The following is a 21677-nucleotide window of genomic DNA, read 5'->3' as shown; positions in this document are numbered from 1 at the left end:
CACCAACCAGCCAGACAGACAGACGGACGGACATGGCTAAATCGACACGAAATAGTTTTAAACGAATTTCGTCCAAACATACTTGGCGTCTAAAACCGTTATTTCGATTAGGCACATTTTTCTCGTATGAAAGTGTATATAAACTCGTTAGCATAAAAGCTGAAATTGTGAGGAAGGTACCCTAAGCCAATTTTCCAATTTAAACTAAGTTGGATAAAATATTACGAGATCCAACGTTTTGACCAAATCGGTATCGACAGATTGTGCGTATAATTTTAGTAACTAGACTTTTTGAACTCTTGTGGGGGAGGTACCATAAACATTAGACGGATAAGCTCCAACTTCGAAATTAATTTAACATTCGTAGAAATATTACTATATGCAATGTTTGGACCAATGCAACAGCCGTTTTGAGTGGTGGTCATTGAGGTTTCTGGCCATTTACTAGGGAAGTATGCATTTGCCATCGGGAGGTACCGTTCTATGGGGCTATATGAAGACGTAGATATATACAGACAAATTTCAGCGAAGACTAAATACCAAATTTCAGCCATTTAGGTGGGGTATTGGGGTCACAACATCCAAAATACAGAAAATCCGGAGATACCGTTCTATGGGGGCTATATACGAAGACGTGGACATATGCGAAAAAATTTCAGGTGGAAAGTTTTTACCCTCCAACGAAGAATAAATACCAAATTTCAGCCACTTCGTTTGAATATTAAGGTCACAACCTTCAAAATACCGAAAATCGGGAGTTACTGTTTAATGTTGGCTACATAATGACATATTTCCGGTGGAAAGTCTTATACCCCAAACGAAGACTTAACACCAACATTCAGCCATTTCGGTGGGATATTGACGCTAATACCTTCAAAATACCGAAAATTTGGAGGTACTGCTTAATAGGGGCTATATGAAGACGTGGACCTATACCGAAAAACGAAGACAAAATACCAAAAGTTGTATACCTCTATCGGTGTGATAATGGGGCTAAAACCTTCAAAATACCGAAAATCGAGAGGGGCTACATCAAAACATGATCCGTCATAGCCCATTTCTATACCAAACATCCTAGGAGGAATATAAACTTCTATACCAAATTATAAAGCTCTACCTTAAAAATTGCGAGCTGTATCTTGATTTCAACAGACAGACGGACATTGTTATATCTACTTATTGAATTTCTTGCTGATCAAAAATATATATACATTATATATAACAATATCTTTGGGTGCATTTTATGGAAATGGTATTTGTAATTTAACCATTTGTGTGAATTACATACTTCTGTTCAATATCCCAACTATTATTCGAATACAATGCCATAATCGAGAATGAAAATAAATTCCCTTCCACTTTGTAATGCAACCAACCTACATAAAATCTGTCAGTAAAAATTGTATTTGCTACAAATTTGTTGCAAGAAAACCAAAAAATAAATCATAATCCAAATCGAAAGTCGTTTGTTGAAAAGATTTTTTTATTTTTGTTGTTTTTTGCTTTTGACAAATGTCAACTTTAACGATATCTACATCGGCTACGACTCATTCAATTTACTACAATTTTCAGAATCAAGTTTAAAAATATCATTGATAATGACATTTTTGTGCAGTGCTCTGCTCAACCATGGAGTAAGTAAGAGCGAGTTTTATGTGCACTGCTGCATCAGCAGCATAGGGCTGCTGGCAGGTATGAACGTACGATGAAATACAGCCAGTTTTCCCTCACCAAATGATGAGGGAAGCTGTAGTGATGCAGCAAAAACCACTTAATATCCCTGATGTTATTACAAAACAGTGATGGTGCAGAAAATATTAATAGATTACTGCAAAATTTTGTCGTTTTATGATGTCGTCGTCTTTTGCCAACCACAGCAAGTCGATTGGGAGGCTGGGTGGTTGGTTAGTTGGTTTTTATGTTTGTTCGTTGGTGCTATTGCCGTGTTTATGTATGGATAATATTTTGTTTTTGCTTTTATAGCTATGTTCGTTTCTGCTGCTGATATTTCAACAAACTTTTGCCGGGTAATTACTTTGGTAACGACACTTTGCTGTGCTCTCTAACATTAAAAGTCTTTTGGGCGAACTAACTAACAAACAAACAAGTCCTGTAACTGGTACATCTACTTAACGAAGCTGAAAAACAGTTCAGCGTAGTTTACCTGGTTTAATGAGTACTTCGTTTTCTTCTTCGCTTCATTTCTTATGCCACCAGTTTGGAACTACTTCGATCTGTAGCATTTCTTCAGTTTTGATAACTTGTCTTTTGCAATGGCTTTGTTATTGTTGTTCTGCTGGCTGTGGTGGTCTGGTTTAATGTTCATATTTCTTGAAACTTCACAATTTGGCATTACATATTTCTTGTGTGTTTGTTGTCGCATAAAGGCTTCTGGCCTACTGGTTTTTCGTTAGATTGTGATTGTCTTTTGTTGTTATAGGCATTTTGGTAAGATTTTTTCTTGTTATTACTTTGCTCTTGCAACACCTATGTATGCATCTTGTAGCATAATTTTAATGTTGTGTATGATGACATTATTTTGCACACACACATATGCATAGAGAAATCGACTTACACACAAACAATGAAGCTGTCAGAAGGAGCCTTTAAAACAGAGAAAAACTTTCAGTGTGAATTACAACTCTTACCAAACAGGTCTATCAAACCTCTAGGTATCATGTTGGGCGTTTGATTATCACAACACTTGTTCCCTGTCATTAAGGGTCCACAGTCATTTTGAAAATGCCTAAGGATTGGTCATGACGCATACGAATTGATGGTAAAAGTTTCATTTTATGTTAAAATGTCAAATGTATAATGTATATTAGGACGGCCCAAAAATGACAAAATTGTTTTTTTTTTCTTTTGTTTAAAAATTAGCCTAAAAATTCTCCTTTGGTGACCTTACAAAGTTTTATGAAAATAAAGATCCCGCCGGTGGTACGGGTTAACATTAACCGATCGCCATAAATTTTGAGAGCATTTTCGTGAAAATTGAACATTGGTCCCATACACATTACTATGGAAACAAAGATCAGTCGGGTGGCACGGGTTAACGTTAGCCGATCGCCATAAAATTACATATAAAAGGCGTTTCAAAAAAACAATTTTGTCATTTTTTTGGGCCGCCCTAATGTATATACTTTGAAAATTTGTTTTTAAATGTTATCTTTTGTTGTTATAATACACTATGCGACACGAAAATTGTTAACCATATTTTGACACAGCAGCGTGATAGAAGACCAGAAATAAGAAGACACGTGTCCCGGCGTTTTTCTCTATCACTTGATCTTTCGCTTTGATGTCAAAGGGATCATTTTGTGAGGCACATATCTTCTAAACCGCTTGGAACTTGGGATTACTCGTGGAGGCAAGGTGGTAGCTCTCGTCCTAAAGAAAAATAATTGTAAACACATAAAATACATTCAACTTCGTCTTGAAGGTCAAAATCGTCAAGGTTAAATTTCCATTATATTTTTTTCTAGGATTTTATTCTGCAGATATCAAACCGATCAAAATTGAAGCAAACAACCAACTAGTAAAATGTTCCTTAGATCTCAATAAACTACTTCCTAGAGCATATGAACTCTGTAGAAACGGTTCTCAATGACCAAAATAGCTAAACAAATGCGATTTTTATCCTCCTTTCTTGGTTTGCGCTCCATAGATATTCAAAATGCAAGAAAATAATTAACAACAATAATGTAGCAAAGATATCAGCAAACAATTTTCTGGAACATTCGAAATCTATATGAACGGTTTTTAAATACGAAAATAGCCAAAAATTTTTGAAAATACTAGAATTTTATACTTTTTTCTAATATTTTGGTCCACAGATACTGAACCGCCCAAAAATTAAGGCTACAGTTAACTACAAAAATGTATCTAAGATTTAAATAAACAACTTTCAAATTTTCTTGAGTTGCGAACAGTTTGTTATTTCCAGACCTGAGTAAGGGGAAACATTATTCCTGGAATCTTTTTATGTTCTAGAAAGTTATTTATTGGTTAATTTTTGGTCGGTTCGGTATCTGTGGACCAAAATAGGAGAAAAAGTATAAAAATCTAATATTTTAACAAGTGCTTGGCTATTTTCGCCTTTAAGAACCGTTCATAGGCACTTTGAATGTTCCAGAATGTTTGCTGAGAAAGTTTGCTCTCTTGAATTTTGAAGGTTTAGTATCTATGGTGCGGAAACCAAGAAAAGATAATAAAATTCGCATTTGTTTAGCTATTTTGGCTATTATGAACCGTTTCTACAGAGTTGGTATGTTCTAGGAAGTTGAGATCTAACGAACATTTTACTAGTTGGTTGTTTGCTTCAATTTTGATCGGTTAGGTATCTACAGACTAAAATCCGAGAAAAAACCATAATGGAAGTTTGACTTCCACGATTTTGACCTTGAAGATGAGGTCGAATGGATTTTATGTGTACACGATTATTATTCTTTCGGACGAGAGCTACAACTTTGCCTCTACCAGTAATCCCAAATTCCAAGAAGATATGTGCCTAACAAAATGATCTCTTTGACATCAAAGCATCAGGTCTTTGGGGGCCCATAACCGCGAAAGTTCTAGTGATAGAGAAAAACGCCGGGCCACGTGTCTTCTTATTTTTGGTATTCTATCAAGCTGCTGTGTCAAAATGTGTCAATAAACCATGACTCAAAAAATAAGACACAGTGATATATATACACGTTGCTCTTGAACCAACTTTAAATGAAATGAGCTTACACCTGGGAAGTTTTTGCGGATTCTGAAACTACAGTGTTCCTAGATGAGAAAAATAAAAAAAAAAAACAAAAAAAAACGCCGGGTCGCTTTTTAAATAAATCGGGGTCAAAGTTCACATAGAGCAGAGATGGGATTAGAGAAAATATTGTAGCTGTGAAAATTCTCTACAAGATTGACCTTTATCATATTTTCGTGGGTTTTACCATTTTTGAGATAAAGAAGTTCAAATTTGGACAACTCACTGATTGTATCGTCTCCTTATAAAACAATGTCATGACTTCAATTTCCCAACTTAAACCTATACATCTCAAAAGTCGTACAACCTAGGAAAAAATACGAATGCTAATCTTGTAGAGAATTTTCACAGTTAGAAGATTTTCTCTAGCCTCATTTCGATAAGACTTACCGTTTTCAAGCAAAACGTGAAAACCTAACAAAAAAAATCTAAAAATGTGACCTGAACTTCTATATCTCCAAAATGGTAAAACCTAGGAACAAATCATAACAGTCAATCCTCTAAAGAATTTTCACAGTCACAACATTTTCGAAACATTTCAATGGGACTTGCGGTTTCCAAGCAAAATCGCGAAAACCTAAAATAAACCTAAAAATGTGAACTTTGACCTCGATTTATTTAAAAATCCCTCCAGCGATTTTTTCTTGTTTTTGGATTTTTCAAATCTATGAACATTCTAGTTTCAGAATCTGCAAAAACTTTTTAAAAGTTAGTTAAGGCGCACCGTACATGACATTGTTTCATAAGGAGGCGGTTGTTTTATACGGTCAGTGCAAAATATCATAAAAATCAATCTAGTAGTGAGTTTTCACAACTACATTATTTTCTCTAATCCCATTTCGATGGGACTTGCGGTTTCCAGCAAAATCGTGAAAACCGAAAAAACATTAAAAATTTGAACTTTGCCGCGATTTATTTAAAAAGCGCTCCGACGATTTTTTTATACCCTCAGCATTTATGCTAACGAGGGTATATACACTTAGACCCCAAGTATGTTTGGACGAAATGTGTTTTAGACAATTTGGAGTCGATTAAGCAATGTCCGTCCGTCGGTCTGTCTGTCTGGCTGGAGCGCACGATAACTCTCGAGCGGATCAATCGATTCGGTCCAAAATTTGGCTTTCGTAATATTTTGTCCAAACTTAGTTTAATTTCGAAGATGGGTTATATCGGTCCACTCCTTCCGGTACCTCCCCCACAAAAGTTCGAAAATGTTCGGAAAATTTGTACGTACGATAACTCTTGAAGGGAGTAACCGATTTGGTCCATACTTTGCAAATCGTGAAATGTCTACCAAATTAAAATGAGTTTTCAATATGGACTCAATCGGTCCACTCCTTCGGGTACCTCCCACACAAAATTTGGGATATGTTCAGTTTAGGATCTGCTCTCAAATCGCTTTGATTTTTGTTTTAGCAACTTGTATTCACTGTTCCCTATACGACGGTACAAGTTTTATCAGGGGCAAGTCCACACTTCCTGAGAAAATAGCCCCGAAGTTGCAAAATAACCCTATGACACCGTTTGAGATAACTCTTGAACGGATCTGTCGATTCGGTCCAAAATTTGGCCTTAGTAACATTTTGTCCAAACAGAGTTTAAGTTCGAAGATAAACCATATCAGTCCACTCCTTCAGGTAACTGCCCCACAAGAGTTCAAAAATGTTCGGAAAAATTGTTCGTACGGTAACTCATGAAGGGAGTGGCCGAATTGGTCCATACGTTACACATCCTTATATATCTACTAGATATAGATCAGGCTCAAATATGGACTATATTTGTCCACTCCATCCGGTACCTCCCACACAAAATTTCGGATAAGTTCACTTTAAGACCTGCAATCGAATCACGTTGACTTTTGTTGAAGCAACTTGCATTCGCTGCCTCAATTTTGATGGTAAAATTTTTTTCAGGGGAAGTCCATACTTCTTGAGCAAACAGCCCGATGGGTGTAAAAACCCCCTATGGCACCATATGTAGCGGCTGGAGATCCAATTCCATAATGGTCAATGTCGATCCATTCCTTTAAATATCTCCTCCGCAAAACTGTTGATCTTTAATCCTAATCAACATTTTTGTCGGTTGTTGTTTGGGAAAAATTTTTTTCAATATACACAGGCTGAGGGTATATCTCTGTCAGCAAAGCTGACTGATACTTTTTTACTTGTTGTTTTTTGATTTTGCTCATCTATAAACATTCTAGTTTCAGAAAACTTCCCAGGTATAAGCTCCTTTAAATTTGGTTCAAGAGCACCGTGTATAATAACGTATTTTAGTAAAGGTTTTTAATATACGCACTCAAATTAAAGACTTTAGAGTTGGCCTAAATATTTGGATATTTCTGGATCCATATCTAAGAAATTATTAGATGTGCCTATAAAAAAATGCCAAATTCCTTAGATTTTGAGTGTGGCTGACCGAATCTCCAGTTCCAGGACTGTTAGAGCTGGAGTTCCGCAGGGTTCTTTATTAGGACCAATGCTTTTTAATATATATGTCGGCGATATTCCTGACAATTCACAAGGTGGTATACAGCTGACATATGCTGATGACGTGTTGCTGGTATTGCGAGGACCTAGATCCAGCAACATAAATAACCGATTGAATATTTATCTGGATCTGGGGATTCCGACTAAATCCCAGAAAATGTACTGCGGTCCTTTTTAAGGGAAACCCAAAAATTACATACTCGAATTTTAAGTCGTGTATACCTACCATAAGGATTGGTAACTCCGATCGAATAAAATGTCTCGGGGTCATTTTCCATAGCAGATTTGACCATTGCAGGCATGTTGACTATATGTTGAGGAAAGTAAAGGGGCACTTCTTTGGCTATCAAAAACTGCTTGCTATGAGGGAGGGACTTTCGACCGATATATAGTTCCTAATTTACAAGCAAATCATAAGACCTACATTAGCTTACGCCTTCCCAGCATGGTTTGGAATATCCTCCTGCCAAATGGACAGGCTAAGAAGGTGGGAAAGAAAAATTATCCGATCATGCCTGGGACTAGGCCCAACTATTCTTGAAGATGGCACTTTTAGGAGCCCTTCATGCCGAAGAATTTACAGCAGTTATAAATGTGACTGAATAGATGTTTACCTTGTTAAAGGAGCCCTACTATTTCCTGAAAGAAGTACTGTGAAGTACTATGAATTGGAAGCACTTGCCACATGCAAACCTTCAAAGGCTTCATGATGAGAACTTGATCTTCAGAGAGGGAAAACTCATTTTTTATCACAGAAGATTCAACAGTTATAATATGGAAGATACTGTGTATATTACTACACAATAAACATAGCTTGACGTAGGAATAAGTGAATTACCACGGCCCAAAATGTAAATATTGTAATTATTATTTTGTAGTTATCCTTAGATGTAAGTTGTAAATAGTAGTTTAAGTTTGTAGTTTTAAATACTTTTATTAAAAATTTAATTCCTTTTTTTAATAGTTCTAATTTTCAAGGATCATTTAACTGAATTTATGTAAAAATATCTTAAAGCAGTCTTGTTGCAGTCAAACTTCAACATATAGCAATTCGTAATTTTAGGCCTGAACATGTATTAGGCACACATCAATATGATTAATTTGCATCTAGAAATAAGTCACAATTTCTTGTTTAGATATAAGTTTTTTGAACTAATAAAATGTGGCTACGCCAAACTTGTTGGAAACTTAGATTTTGAGTGAGTTTTTGACACCGTATTCCGAGAAGCTTTATGGAGTGCCCTCCTCATTAATAAATGCATACGTCCCAAAGAGTGAACTGTATAGAGTATAAATCAGGTATTTTCTTTAAATGCTAAACCTTTCTCGTTCAAACTTTCCACCATAAATTTGTAACAAATACACCCCCATCCCCAATCACAAATTACTTTCACCTGGTATGACAAATTAGGTATTATAGGTGGCACAACACTGTATTAATATTACAACCCTTTCCATGGTAACAAAAAAAAAAAAAAAAACGCAAACGGACTAAAAAATCCCAGTGTTATAGGATACTACACAGATTGGTTACCATTGTCTGGCTCCGAGTTGTAGAGTCTGTATGGGTATGTCTGCATTGGTGTGTGCAACAAGAGCTTGTGTCAAGTCACAAGTCACGTAAGGCTTCGGTTAGGAATTCTGTTATACGTTCTGTTTGGTTTTTTCTGCAACTCCTTATGTTGTTGTTCTCTTGTGGTATAATGTTCTGTTCATTTATTTAATTTTTTTCTACAACGATTCTTATTTTGTTTTTTTTTTATTCTTGGGCTCTATCGGGGTATTCTTTCTTATTGCGTTGCAGTTGAAATTGTCGTACGTATATACGTACGTTAATTAAATGCCAACCCCTCAGTATTGGAAGTGACTGAAAATGTCAGGCCGAGGTTTAGTTTCAAGTTTACCATGTTCAGTTTTTTTTGTGTTCGATGTTGTTGTTTCAAATTATCCTGTTAATCCTGCAAGTCACGCTTCAAAAGGTTCAAGTTCAATAATTTCTGTTTTTAGATCCTGTTGTGTTGTTTGCTTTTTGGTTGCTGCTCTTGGTTACAGGCTAAAGTTTACTCGGTCTCAGGCGGTGTTGGTGGAAAAAAGTAAGAATTCCATTAAGAAAAAAACTACACTTTAATTAGTTCCACCGCCACAATGTCCTTAGACACGCATAAATACGAAAGACGACGACTGCATACGTGTTTGAATGAACGAACGAATGAATGCCCCACAAGCTCAAAGGTATTCGATATGGCCCGTTGCAATCACAATATTCTTTAAACACATCTAACAGGTCAGCAGTTTTTCAACACTTTCTCAATTTTACGATGGTGGCATAGGAATGCGGTATCTCGTTTTTGCAAAATACCGATGTTTTCGAATTTATGCCTGTGAAAGTATACTCAATAACAACATGATGCTGGTCCCAAAAATATTTTTTAAATTTTAAGTCGTTAAATTCAGCTAGGCCGAACTTTTTATACTCTCCACCATAAAATGTGAAATGTCCACCTCAAATATCAATTTTTTTGTAGTTCCGTCAAAAAAAATTTGCCAAAACCCTGAGAATACCGAAAATCGCTAGGTACCGTTATATGGGGTCTATACCAAAAACATGGACTTATATTGACAAATTTTGGTGGAGTAGTGTTGTGCGGCATAGAAGTTTCAAATGTCGGAATTACAGCAAGTTCGGTCAAGAAATAAAGCTAACATTTTCAAAATACTGAAAACCGGGAGGTACGCTTAAATGGGACCTATACCAAAAAACGGAACTATATTAAAAACAAATAGTAAGAACGTTCTGTGACTACTGTGAGTCTCAAATGTCAAATTACGGGTAGTACAGTCAAAAAATTTATTTAAAATACGGAAAACATGAAGGTCATTTTATATGGGCCTACACATTAATATGGACCTATGTAATTTTTGGTGAAGATGTGTTGTGACTGCTAAGCATCTCAAATGTCAAATTACTGTAAGAACGATTAAAATTGGAGCTAAAACCCTCAAAATACCGAAAATCGGGAAGTAACGTTATTTTTAGTTTTGCCTTATTAAGGCGAAGGTAATTTGTAGAGTTATATTTGAATTAATTCTCTTTCGAGTTGAGCTGTTATGACCTAAGAGGTACATTGAAAAATTAGGAATCCTCCGAAGCCCCACACATTCAACCATTATGCTACGTTTCACGGGTGGTTAGAGCTATTATCAGGCATATTAGAATGTTATATTAGTGGGTGGACGAAGGCTAAGCTTGGAAACTAGCATTTATACCACAAATCATTCGAAAATTGTATATTCGAATTATTTATTTATTTATTTTAATTGTTGAGAAAGTTCGTAGCTACAGCGAACCTGAAATGGCAAGCTACTGGTAGTTCAGTCAAAAAAAATTATCTAAAACCCTCAAAATAGGGAAAATCTGGAGCTACCGTTATATGAGGGCTACGCCTAATCATGGACCTATTTTGACAATTTTTGGTGCTGTGACCAGCGTAGTCGGCAGTTTTTGGTTGGAAATCTTCAATAAAATTTTAAAAAATCGTCAAAAATTATCAACATCATCCATAACTAAATTTATTTACCGTTACATGCGATTTTTTAGATAGTTATGTAAATGAGACAATCTACATATGATCCAAATCTGATTTATATACCACTAAAAACTGCTTTCACAGGGTTAGGGTTTTCCATATGGTTATCAAGTTTACAGTAATGCAGTGTCGTAAAGCTAGGTACACCAGTTTTTAATGTAAGCTTTTCTCAAATATCGCTTGCTTAACAGTGTGAACGTCCATGCTTGTCTGTTCATTTTGGTTGTTGGATAGTCGTCCGATCGATACAAATAACACTGTGATACAAAACTTGAGAAAAAAAATTATGCAGTGATTCTCATGTACCAATTCGGTTTTATCGGAGTCCATGGAGTACGAAAATACCTTTAGTTTTTCCATATCACTTTGTTAAGTGATTATATAACAGTAAATATAGAGCAAAAGTACTTTCAATTTTAAACGGTTATAACGTCTCGATTTCTCAACGGATTTCTGTTATTTCTCTTTTATTGAAAGGGTCAAATGTTACCTTTTCAAAGGTATTTTCGTCTTCCATGGAATTTGACAAAACCAAATAGGTACATGTGAACCCCCGAATAATTTATGTGCAGCACAGTGTTATCATTCAAAACGAGGCGTTAGAAGATTTTTATCCACTAACAATTCTAAACGAAAATTGTCAGCTGATTTAATTCGAAAATAAGCAAAAAAAAAAACATCAAAATATCTTTATTCCGGACACAAAACAAAAAAAAAACATTCACACCAAAAAAGGTCAGACACCAATCTGGGGCTCAATTCTGTTCCTATGAAAATGTGAAATGAAAACTTTAAAAAAAGGAAATACTTCCCATTTAAAATTTTAATAGAACAGTAATCCAACCCCTGCACTATAGGTCCAATGGCAAGTTTCTGAGGCAAAAAGTCTATTTTTCAAATCATAGACCTGAATAAAATAGTAACGGGATTAAATTCTTGACACTTTGGACCACTTCATAAGAAAAATATATCAACCTGACATGATCGCTTCATGATAACATACCGGACTGTCAAAAATATTACATCTAACATTGTAAAATTGTATACTATTCAATCAAAAGAAGAAAAAAATTGTTTCGCTCGACAATTAAGCACTGTTAACATCATTAACGCTTTTTATACCCTACACGACTATGTGGTAAGGGGTATTATGTGTTAGTGCATTTGTATGTAACATACAAAAGGAAGCGAGATAGACCCATAGTTCCTTTTAGGGATATACATAGAATCACTTTCTGAGTCGATTTATGCATGTCCGTCCGTTCGTCCGTTCGCAACATACAGGTCGCATTTTTTTAGCCGTCAGAAGATCAAGTTCGAAGATGGGCTATATCGGTCCAAGTTTTGGTAAAGCCCCCATATAACGGTACCTCCCGACTTAAGGTATTTTAAGGATCTTAGCCGCATTTTTTGCCCGAACCAGCTGAAATTTTACATTTGAGGTTCCCAATGGCCGCGAAATTGTTCCACTAAAAATTGTCAAGATAGGTCCACGGTTCGGTATAGTCCCCATATAACGATACCTCCCGATTTAAGGTATTTTATGGATCTTAGCCACATTTTTTGCCCAAACTAGCTGAAATTTTACATTTGAGGTTCTCAACGGCCGCGAAATTGCTCCACTAAAAATTGTCAAGATAGGTCCACGGTTCGGTATAGTCCCCATATAACGATACCTCCCGATTTAAGGTATTTTAGGGATCTTAGCCACATTTTTTGCTTGAACTAGCTGAAATTTTACATATGTGGTTCCCAGTGGCCACGAAATTTCGCCACTTAAAATTGTTAAGATAGGTCCATGTTTTTTTGTAGCCCCCATATAACGGTTCCTCCCGATTTTAGGTATTTTAACGATTTTCCCCAAATATGGCTCCAATTTGCGTATTGGGATGTATACTAATTATTCCATTTTTACATATTACGACTGGTGTAGGGTATTACATAGTCGGCCCCGCCCGACTTTGGTCTTTTCCTACTGGTTTTAAAATGGAAAATACGTGGAAAAGTATGCTTAGTAAGATGGTTAAATATTGAGTTTTTATAGAAATTCGGGGCTATATCTCTGAAACCAATGCAAATCTTCTTCTGACCTCTGAAGCAAATTTGTAGGTAAGGACAAGAATAACATATTTGGAGAAATAATGAACTCAAAAAACTACATTTATTTCCTCAAATTTCAAAATATATGCAAAAAAGCCACAATTTTTATACATTTCGCACCGTATGTCCAAAACCGTTAATTTATTCTTGTAAAATGCATCTATGCCGTTGTTTTCAGTGCATCTTTCAACGACGATTTAATAAAAATGTCAATAATGTAGTGAAATCCGAAATGCGAGAATAAACTGTTCGTGTGAACTGTGTTTGAAATACGTGTTGTAAAAAATATGATGAAAAATACCACTGAAACAACATGAAGTAAGCATTTTAGAGTTTCAGAATATTCTAAAGAATTGTTGAGAACTTTATTTTGAAGATTTTTGAAAAGGGTTACATGGTTCTGTAACGCTCAAAAGTCGTGGGTACTCGTTTTTGATTACATTAAATAGTGATGCTATATTAAACTGTAATTATTTCAAATGTTAAATTCAAATTTAACGGGCGAAATGCCCTCTAGCGGTGACGAAGGGCATTAACCTGATGAATGAGTCCTCCTAGCGGCAATGCGGACGAACATAAACAATCTGTCAACAAGCAGTCAGCTGGCATCATCAGCAGGTATAAAAGGAGGTGCTTCAGAGACAATCGGGGCAGTCGTCTGTTGGCGGTTGTTGAGTCAAGTGGTGTGAAAACAAAACCTTGGCTTTTGTGGGAGTAGAGTAGATTGTAGTTTCTGCGTAGTCTAGTGGTGTTGCAAAACAAAACCTTGACTCTGTGGAAAAATAGAGTAGATGTAGCTTCTACGTGGTCGAGCAGAAAAATTAGTGTTTGTCTCGTCGAGCGGGGTTGTAAAACGAACCTCGACGCACCGTAGAAATAGTGTCTGTCTCGTCGAGTGGGGTGTAAACGAACCTCGACGCGCCGTAGAAATAGTGTCTGTCTCGTCGAGTGGGGTGTAAACGAACCTCGACGCGCAGAAGAATTAGTGTTTGTCCCGTCGAGTGGGGTTGTAAAACGAACCTCGACGCACCGTAGAAATAGTGTCTGTCTCGTCGAGTGGGGTGTAAACGAACCTCGACGCGCAGAAGAATTAGTGTTTGTCCCGTCGAGTGGGGTTGTAAAACGAACCTCGACGCACCGTAGAAATAGTGTCTGTCTCGTCGAGTGGGGTGTAAACGAACCTCGACGCGCCGTAGAAATAGTGTCTGTCTCGTCGAGTGGGGTTGTAAAACGAACCTCGACGTTTCGACAACACCTCAGCGCCTTACCGACCGCCTCTGCATCATCCGGACGCCGGTGCCGTGTTTACGTCGCTGCAAAACGACGTGCCTCCAGCATTTGTCGGGCCACGGCTGTGCCAAAACATATGCAATAGCACCGTCGTCATTCAACGAGTCGCTGCCATCCGTTCTGACGACAGATTCATCGAGCCGCTGCTGCGCTAAAGCCTGTGCCTACCGCCTTGTTCCCAATTTGCTGTGTCCCGCTGCCGCCGCGTACAAGCCTCCTCAAACCTGATTCGTCCAGCATATCATCTCGTGCCAAAATTTCTTCGTATAAACTTGCCCGACCATCTATGTACCAGTATATTTAGTGTTCAATAGGTGTAGTGTTAGTGTGATAAAAATTAGTTAATAAAGTGTGTTTATAACGTATTTTGAAAAAAAAGGAAATCAACTGATGTGTTTCTCTCTCTAATGTCTCTAAATCAAGAATAAATTTTTGTGACGACCCTGGCCCCGCTGAACCTACCCCAGCTTCAAAGTAGAAAATACGTCGTCACAGTTCAACTCCCAATAGTTTAGCCGATACTGACCATAATTTCAGTCATTATGTAAAATGTTCTATATTTTATAGATTTTGATGCCCTAGATGGAGTTTTTCTTATGTAGTTTTTTCAAAAGGTAAGTTCTACTAGTTTAGGGCTACAATATTGCTAAAGACAGCAAGGCCAAATCCCTATTCGTTTCTGAGAAAAAGGCCTGATAAATGCAAAATAGTGTAGATTTAGCCCGATTTAGATGGGGCCATAAAATCCGAACTGGATCAAACAGGACAAAACCCTACTAGGGTTTTTGTAGTCTAAATATGTACTTTCAAAAAATGACGATAAATCGTTAAATTCGGTAACTTTGGCTTGACATTAAATGTCAAATTGCATCTAGTTAGGTTAAAAATGGTAGCTAAAACCTCGAAATACTGAAAATCGGAGGTACCGTTATATGGGGGCTATACCTAAACATATATAGCTCATCTTCGATCTGCCCATGGAAAAAAGATACTCGGGTGCAAAAAACTAGCTAATTTTGTACGGACGCTATAGTGATTACAGCAGAATTTTATCCTAATCATGAAAATATATACTTTATAAGGCCGCAAATGGTTATACCAATGCGTTACAAATGGAAAAGCAAACTTAATATACCCTCCATACTATGGCAGAGGGTATAAAAATTCACAATTTTGTGTATGAATGAGTTCAAGGTTCGCATGGTATGGTATTGCCTGTCTAAACTTAGTGAATTTTTTTCGTATAAACATATCCAGCGATATGCTGCAAATATCACATTGGAAACCCTTCTCTTTGTTATTGTATCGATATCTTACCATTAGGAATCCCCCATGTATCTTAAGGGAAGTTCGTGGGCACATTTATAGTTTAAATTTTCGTTTAAGCTATACTTAAGAAGGAAGGTTATCTGGCCAATTCCCAACTGCCCTTGCTTTTCCCCGCCTCGTACACAATTTCCAGCAAATGCATTCATCACCTTACTTACAATCTCAACCCCCGCCTCACCTAATTCTCTTGCACTAATATCACCTTTCAAGAATGTTATCATTTAACGTAATATCTTGGATATTTATAAAAATATAACAGTGTAAGAGAAATCGGTGATGGGGAGAGGGACATTTCTGCATAGGGTTGCAGTTTTTCCAAACTAAAGATATCGGTAACAACAACAAATGACATTTTGTTAAGGTCAGCACAATAGCATTTAATTAGTTTGCCATGGTCCGTTGAAATGCGCACAGGACACAACACTTGCACTCGGTGTGGTTTGGGGGTGGTAGTTTGCTTGCTATGGGGTCAGACCATAGCCATGGCTTCATTGCCGCACTCCATCAACACAATGCAGCTATTCTTAGTCATCAATCACATGCAATTGGGAAATTTTAGTCATTGGCTAATAAGACGACTACTTTGTATAGCTTTTCTGGTTGCACCCCGCACTCGACGACTAGTCAATCACCAATCCCTTCGCCACTTTGTTGTTTATCGGTTGCCAGGGGAATGAGTAGTGAAAGTGTCTTATCCTGTATAATTAGGAATTGTTTAGACAGCTCTTGTTTCGGCCACCAAAAAAAAACCAAACAAACTTTGTAGTGAGAGGGGTAGACGAGGATTGCTTTAATCACATTAATACCCTTCACCCTAATGTTGAACTCAAATAATCTGGACAAGGGTGGGTGACAGAATGAATGCTTTGAATTTTTAGTCCTTTGCCGTTTGTTTTTGTCAAAGGCTGTTGGCTTTGGTTTGGTTTCAGCTGCTATTCGCTTCAACCACCCATGCGTTGGCGTGCCTGCATTATTGCCCACGCAGTGACTTTTAATGCTAATGATATGCCCCGGCCAAAAGGAGGAGGGCGTGCTTTTAATTTCTTCCGCTTGATTTTCTCTAATTTCTTTTTCTAAGAAATCGACGAAAGAACAAAAGTATGAATCAGCCGCCAGATAGATTTGCAATAGACAGAATGACGCAAATAAAAACACACACATGGACATACATACATATGGATGTGTATTTATTCTTCTACACTGTACATGAGTATATGTTGGAACCCTTCCATGGGTTAGTGCTTTGGGATGATTTGTTTTTATTTTGATAGCGCCTCTTGTTTTTGGTGCAATTGATGTCAGTGGCTGGATGGGTTGGTGGGTAGCTGACTTCCTGACTGCCGCTAACCCTGCATGTGTTTACCATTGAAACATTCGTGTTAACATATCCTTGCTTAGCTTACCCTCGAGTAATTTGCATTATTTCAATTTTAAAAATAACATGCAGATAATCGTCATTCCTACCGCTACCATATGGGAGGGTGTGTCATTGTATTTCTTAAGGTATTTTATAGGTAGAGTTGCATAAGGTTAATGTGGACATCAAACCGAGAAGTTTATACCCTCTAATGGGAATGTAATTAGCGTTACAGTACGACATAATCTCTGGGTCGATAATATGTTATTAGAACAACTATTTAATTATTTGTGGGGGAGCAATAGACATTGTTTATCAAGAATTAGGTCAGGGATGAGTATGATCTTGGACTCCTTCACATATCCTAATCAGGTCTCTTGTATTGGTTATGTGCGTGTACTGGGAACAGGCCGAAAAATATATGCTAGAAATATGTTTGGATCTAAACAAATATTTGTTTGGGACTGATTGCAAACAAATATATGTTTGGATCCAAACATAATTTGTTTGTGTCCAAACAAATATATGTTTGCAACATTTTGTAACATATCTCAATTTAATATGTTTGGGTACCAACATATTTTTATGTTAGAACGTATTTTTTATGGGTGGAGAGGATTTTTGTCAAAGAGAGTAACCACAGGGCTCTCGCAGCTGCGGAATGCTGGTTTATAATAACATCGCTGAGTAATGACGGTAAAGTGAGTGAAAAAATCAGTGTTTTGTCTTTTCTTAAACAAATTGTGCTTTTTAGTAAATTAAATGTCCAATACATTTTATAATTGAATCAAAAAGGTGAATGGAAATATTATATTGGACAAGAAAGAAATCGCATTTAATATTGGTAATTACATCAATACATTTTTCATATATATACATATGTATATTTGACATATGGATGTACCTATTTATTACATTATATAATCATTTGATTCCAAATGCCGATTTCCCGCTGATGATTCCAACTTTGAAGAAAATGTATTTTATTTCACAACTTAGAAGAAACGTTCAACGATGTTTCTATATAATTTTCTTGGAATTTTGTGTGCACCTATGTGTCTTTCTTGCATTGCTTTTTTTCTATGCCCTTCAATAAAAAACACCCCCATTTATAAATGTGTTTACATGTTAGAAATAGAAAGTGAGCGCTTGTTGAGAGCAAGTGAGCACACATTTCAATGTGTTTCACATTGACATTTACGCTCCCTTGCTCTCAGAAAGCGCCCACTGGTGCATGCGCTTGTTTTTTTTTGTGGCTTTTGGGTTTGTATTTGTTTGCACTCAAACATATAATTTATTTGCATCCAAACATATAATTTGTTTGCAGTTCCCAAACATATATTTGTTTGCAGGTCCCAAACATATGTTATGTTTGGGACCGCTTGCAAACAAATATATGTTTGCTGCAGAATATGTTTGGGACATATGTTAGAGAGACCATTTTTTCTGTGTGTACAGTTATTCGAGTGAGTACCAAAAAAATCAACGTTGGAAATATACTCGTAAAAAGTAAATATCGGTACTTGCACTTGTCTATTTTTTCCTCCGGAAAATAACTGTTTCTTCTTCGTTTTCTTCTGATACCTGAGCGGTAAGTAAGCAGTAATCAAATTTTTCTATCGGGTAACAGCAACATGGGTGGCTTTGTTATCTGCTGAATGTGTATTGAGGTGTTTATATCGGATGGAGCTAAATATCAATGCACTGTGGCAAAAATTACAGATCGACTTTTTATTGTATGTTTATTCATAATTTGGATAATAATAGCATTAAATTGACAATTTTGTTTCATATATTGATATATTGCGCACATTTTTATTTTTCGGATATAGCTCTGATAAAAGTCTACCTTCAGATTTTTATTATTATTATGAAGATTTCTGATTACCCTACCGAGAAGTCTCCCTTGTCCCATCTGGGATGTTTGTGGAACACTTATATATGTATATTATACCCAACCGAAACGGCTTAAATTTGGTATATAGTCTCAGTTGGGGGTATCAAATATTCCGACAGAGAATTGTTGGTATAAGTCCACGTTATCCAAATTAAATAGCTGAGACTTGGCATTCTGTCTTAGGAGGAAGTATAAAACCTACCGACAGAGAATTATCGGTACAGGTCTACGTTTTGATATAGCCCGATTTTCGGTATTCCTAAAGCTTTAGCCACATTAATTTAACCGAAGCGTTCGAAATCTGGTTTGTAAATACATAATTTATGGTGGATGTATAATAAGAGTTCTAAATTACCTCATCGTACTCTTTATACACTACACCACTATGTGGGGAGGGTATTATAAGTTGGTTTTGGCCAAAAAGTTTGTAACGCATCGAAATCTTCTATACTTTTAAAAGAGTTGAGTAATGATGACTGACTGACTAACTCACTGACTGATAATCAACGCCCAGACTAAACGGCTAAAGCTAGAATCTTGAAATTTTGGGTGAGGGTCACTCTTGGTCCGAAGTTATCAGATAAGGTTGGATTTTTGGAAATTCGAACTAGAACGGTACGAAATGTACTAAAAGGTACTAAATATGGTACCCTTTGTATTAGGCAAACGCTAGAACTCTGAAATTTGGAATGAGGTTCACTGATGGAGAGTTAGAAAGGTGAACCAAAGGGTTTTTGGAAATTGCAACTATAAGTGTGCGAAAAGTACTAAAAGTTACTAAATTTAGTACGTGAACGGATAGAGCTAAAATCCTGAAATTTGGAATGAAAATCAAGGTTTAGAAGATGAGTTGATATAGGCAGGTGGTTTTGAAAATGTGTACTCGAATTTGAATTTGGGCCAACCGATAAAGTTGGAATTCTGAAATTTGGAATTACTATTACTGTTGGAAATTCGTACATATGGGTACGAACGGTACTAAAGAGTACCAAATAAGGTACAATTTCCTGAATTCATCCTGAAATTTAGAATTAGGATTACTGTCGGAGTGTAGGATAGAGGTATTTTGGAAATTCCTACTTTTGGGTACGAAAAGTAGTAAATGATACCAAATTTTGTACAATATGAATTTAAGAGATCGGATAGAGCTGGAATAAAAATTTGGAATTAAGATTATTATTGGAGTGTGGGATTGGGATACTTTTGGAAATTCGTACTCATGGCAACGAAAAGTATTAAATTCGTACTTGTGGGTACAAAAAGTACTGAGTGGTACTAAATTTTGTACATTTGGATTTGGGTGTACGGATATAGCAGGAATTCTGAAATTTGGAATTAAGATTACTGTTGGAGTGTAAGATTGAGGTAGTTTTGTAAATTGTTGGTTATGGGTACGAAAAGTACTAAATGGTACCAAATCTTGTACAATTGGGATTTGAGTGATCGGATAGAGCAGGAATAGTGAAATATGAAATGATGATTACTATTGGAGTGTGGGATTGGGATAGTTTTGAAAATTCGTACTTATGGCTACGAGTACTAAATGGTACCAAATTTGGTACAATTTGGATTTGGGTGATCGGATACATTTGGAATCCTGATATTCGAAATTAAGATTACTGTTGGAGTGTTGGATAGAGGTAGGTTTGGAAATTCGGACCTATGGGAACAAAAAGTACTAAATGGTACTAAATTTGTTGCAATTTGGTTACGGTGATTGGATGCAGCTAAAATCCTGAAAATTTGGAATTAATATTACTGTTGGCGTGTAGGGTGGAAATTCGTACTCATGGGTACGAATAGTACTAAATGGTACCAAATTTGGATTTGAGTGATCGGATATATTTGGAATCCTAAAATTCGGAATTAAACTTATTGTTTGAACTTAGCACTGAGGTAGTTTTGAAAATTTGTACTTATGGGTACGAAAAGTACTAAATTCGGTACAATTTGGATTTCGGTGATCTGATGCAGCTGCAATCCTCAAATTTGTAATTAAAATAGTGTAGGTAGTTTTGGTTATGGGTGCGAAAAGTACTAAATGGTACCAAATTTGGTACTATTTGGATTTGAGCGAACGGCTAGAGCTGCAATCTTGAAATTTGGAATTATGATTACTGTTGGAGTTTGTTTTGGAAATTCGTACTTATGTTTACAAAAAGTACTAAATTTGGTACAATTAGGATTTGGTTGTTTTAGGGGTACGAAGATGGTACAATGCATGGTACAATTTTGTATTGGACTTACGTATAGACCTGGGTTTGTGAGATTTAGTATTAAGATTACTGTTGTTATTTGGTAATAACGTCAGATTTAGGAAATATGTACCCTAAATATACGAATGGTACAGGATTTGGTACAATTTGTTATTGTGTAAAGGGAATTTTGAAATATTATGTAAAGTACTAAATAGTACTATAATTGGTTTTGGGGGAACAGATAGAGCTGGAAATGAGGATCGCGGTTGGTGGGTTAAGCCGTCTTGGCGCTGAGCACCCCAATTCAAATATCTCAACAATTATGACTGGCTCTTGATGTGTAGGCGTGAGAAAAATTGGACTTATGTCGTACGAATAGTACTTACATGAAAATTAATATCAATTAAAATAGGTATTAGTACAAAAATTTTTCCATGTTCTCCGCTCTATATTATATATTTTTTATTTGTTTTGAAAATATAATATGAAAAAAACGAAAAAGTTGAAACCTAAAAAATGCCATAACGCATTCATTTTTCAGCCGATTTCGTTGGTTTTCCCATTTTGGAAAGCCAACTAAATTTCCTACTTGTTAAAAGTAAATAATTGTACTGTTAGGTGTCGTTAACGCAGCCTAGAGCACAAGGAAAAACATTTTTCTGTTTTTTAATTCGTTTTTG

The sequence above is a fragment of the Musca autumnalis genome, unplaced genomic scaffold, assembly GCF_047663935.1.
Source record: "Musca autumnalis isolate F117 unplaced genomic scaffold, ASM4766393v1 scaffold_3, whole genome shotgun sequence".
NCBI classification, from domain to species: domain Eukaryota; kingdom Metazoa; phylum Arthropoda; class Insecta; order Diptera; family Muscidae; genus Musca; species Musca autumnalis.
This window is presented reverse-complemented; position numbering follows the sequence as displayed.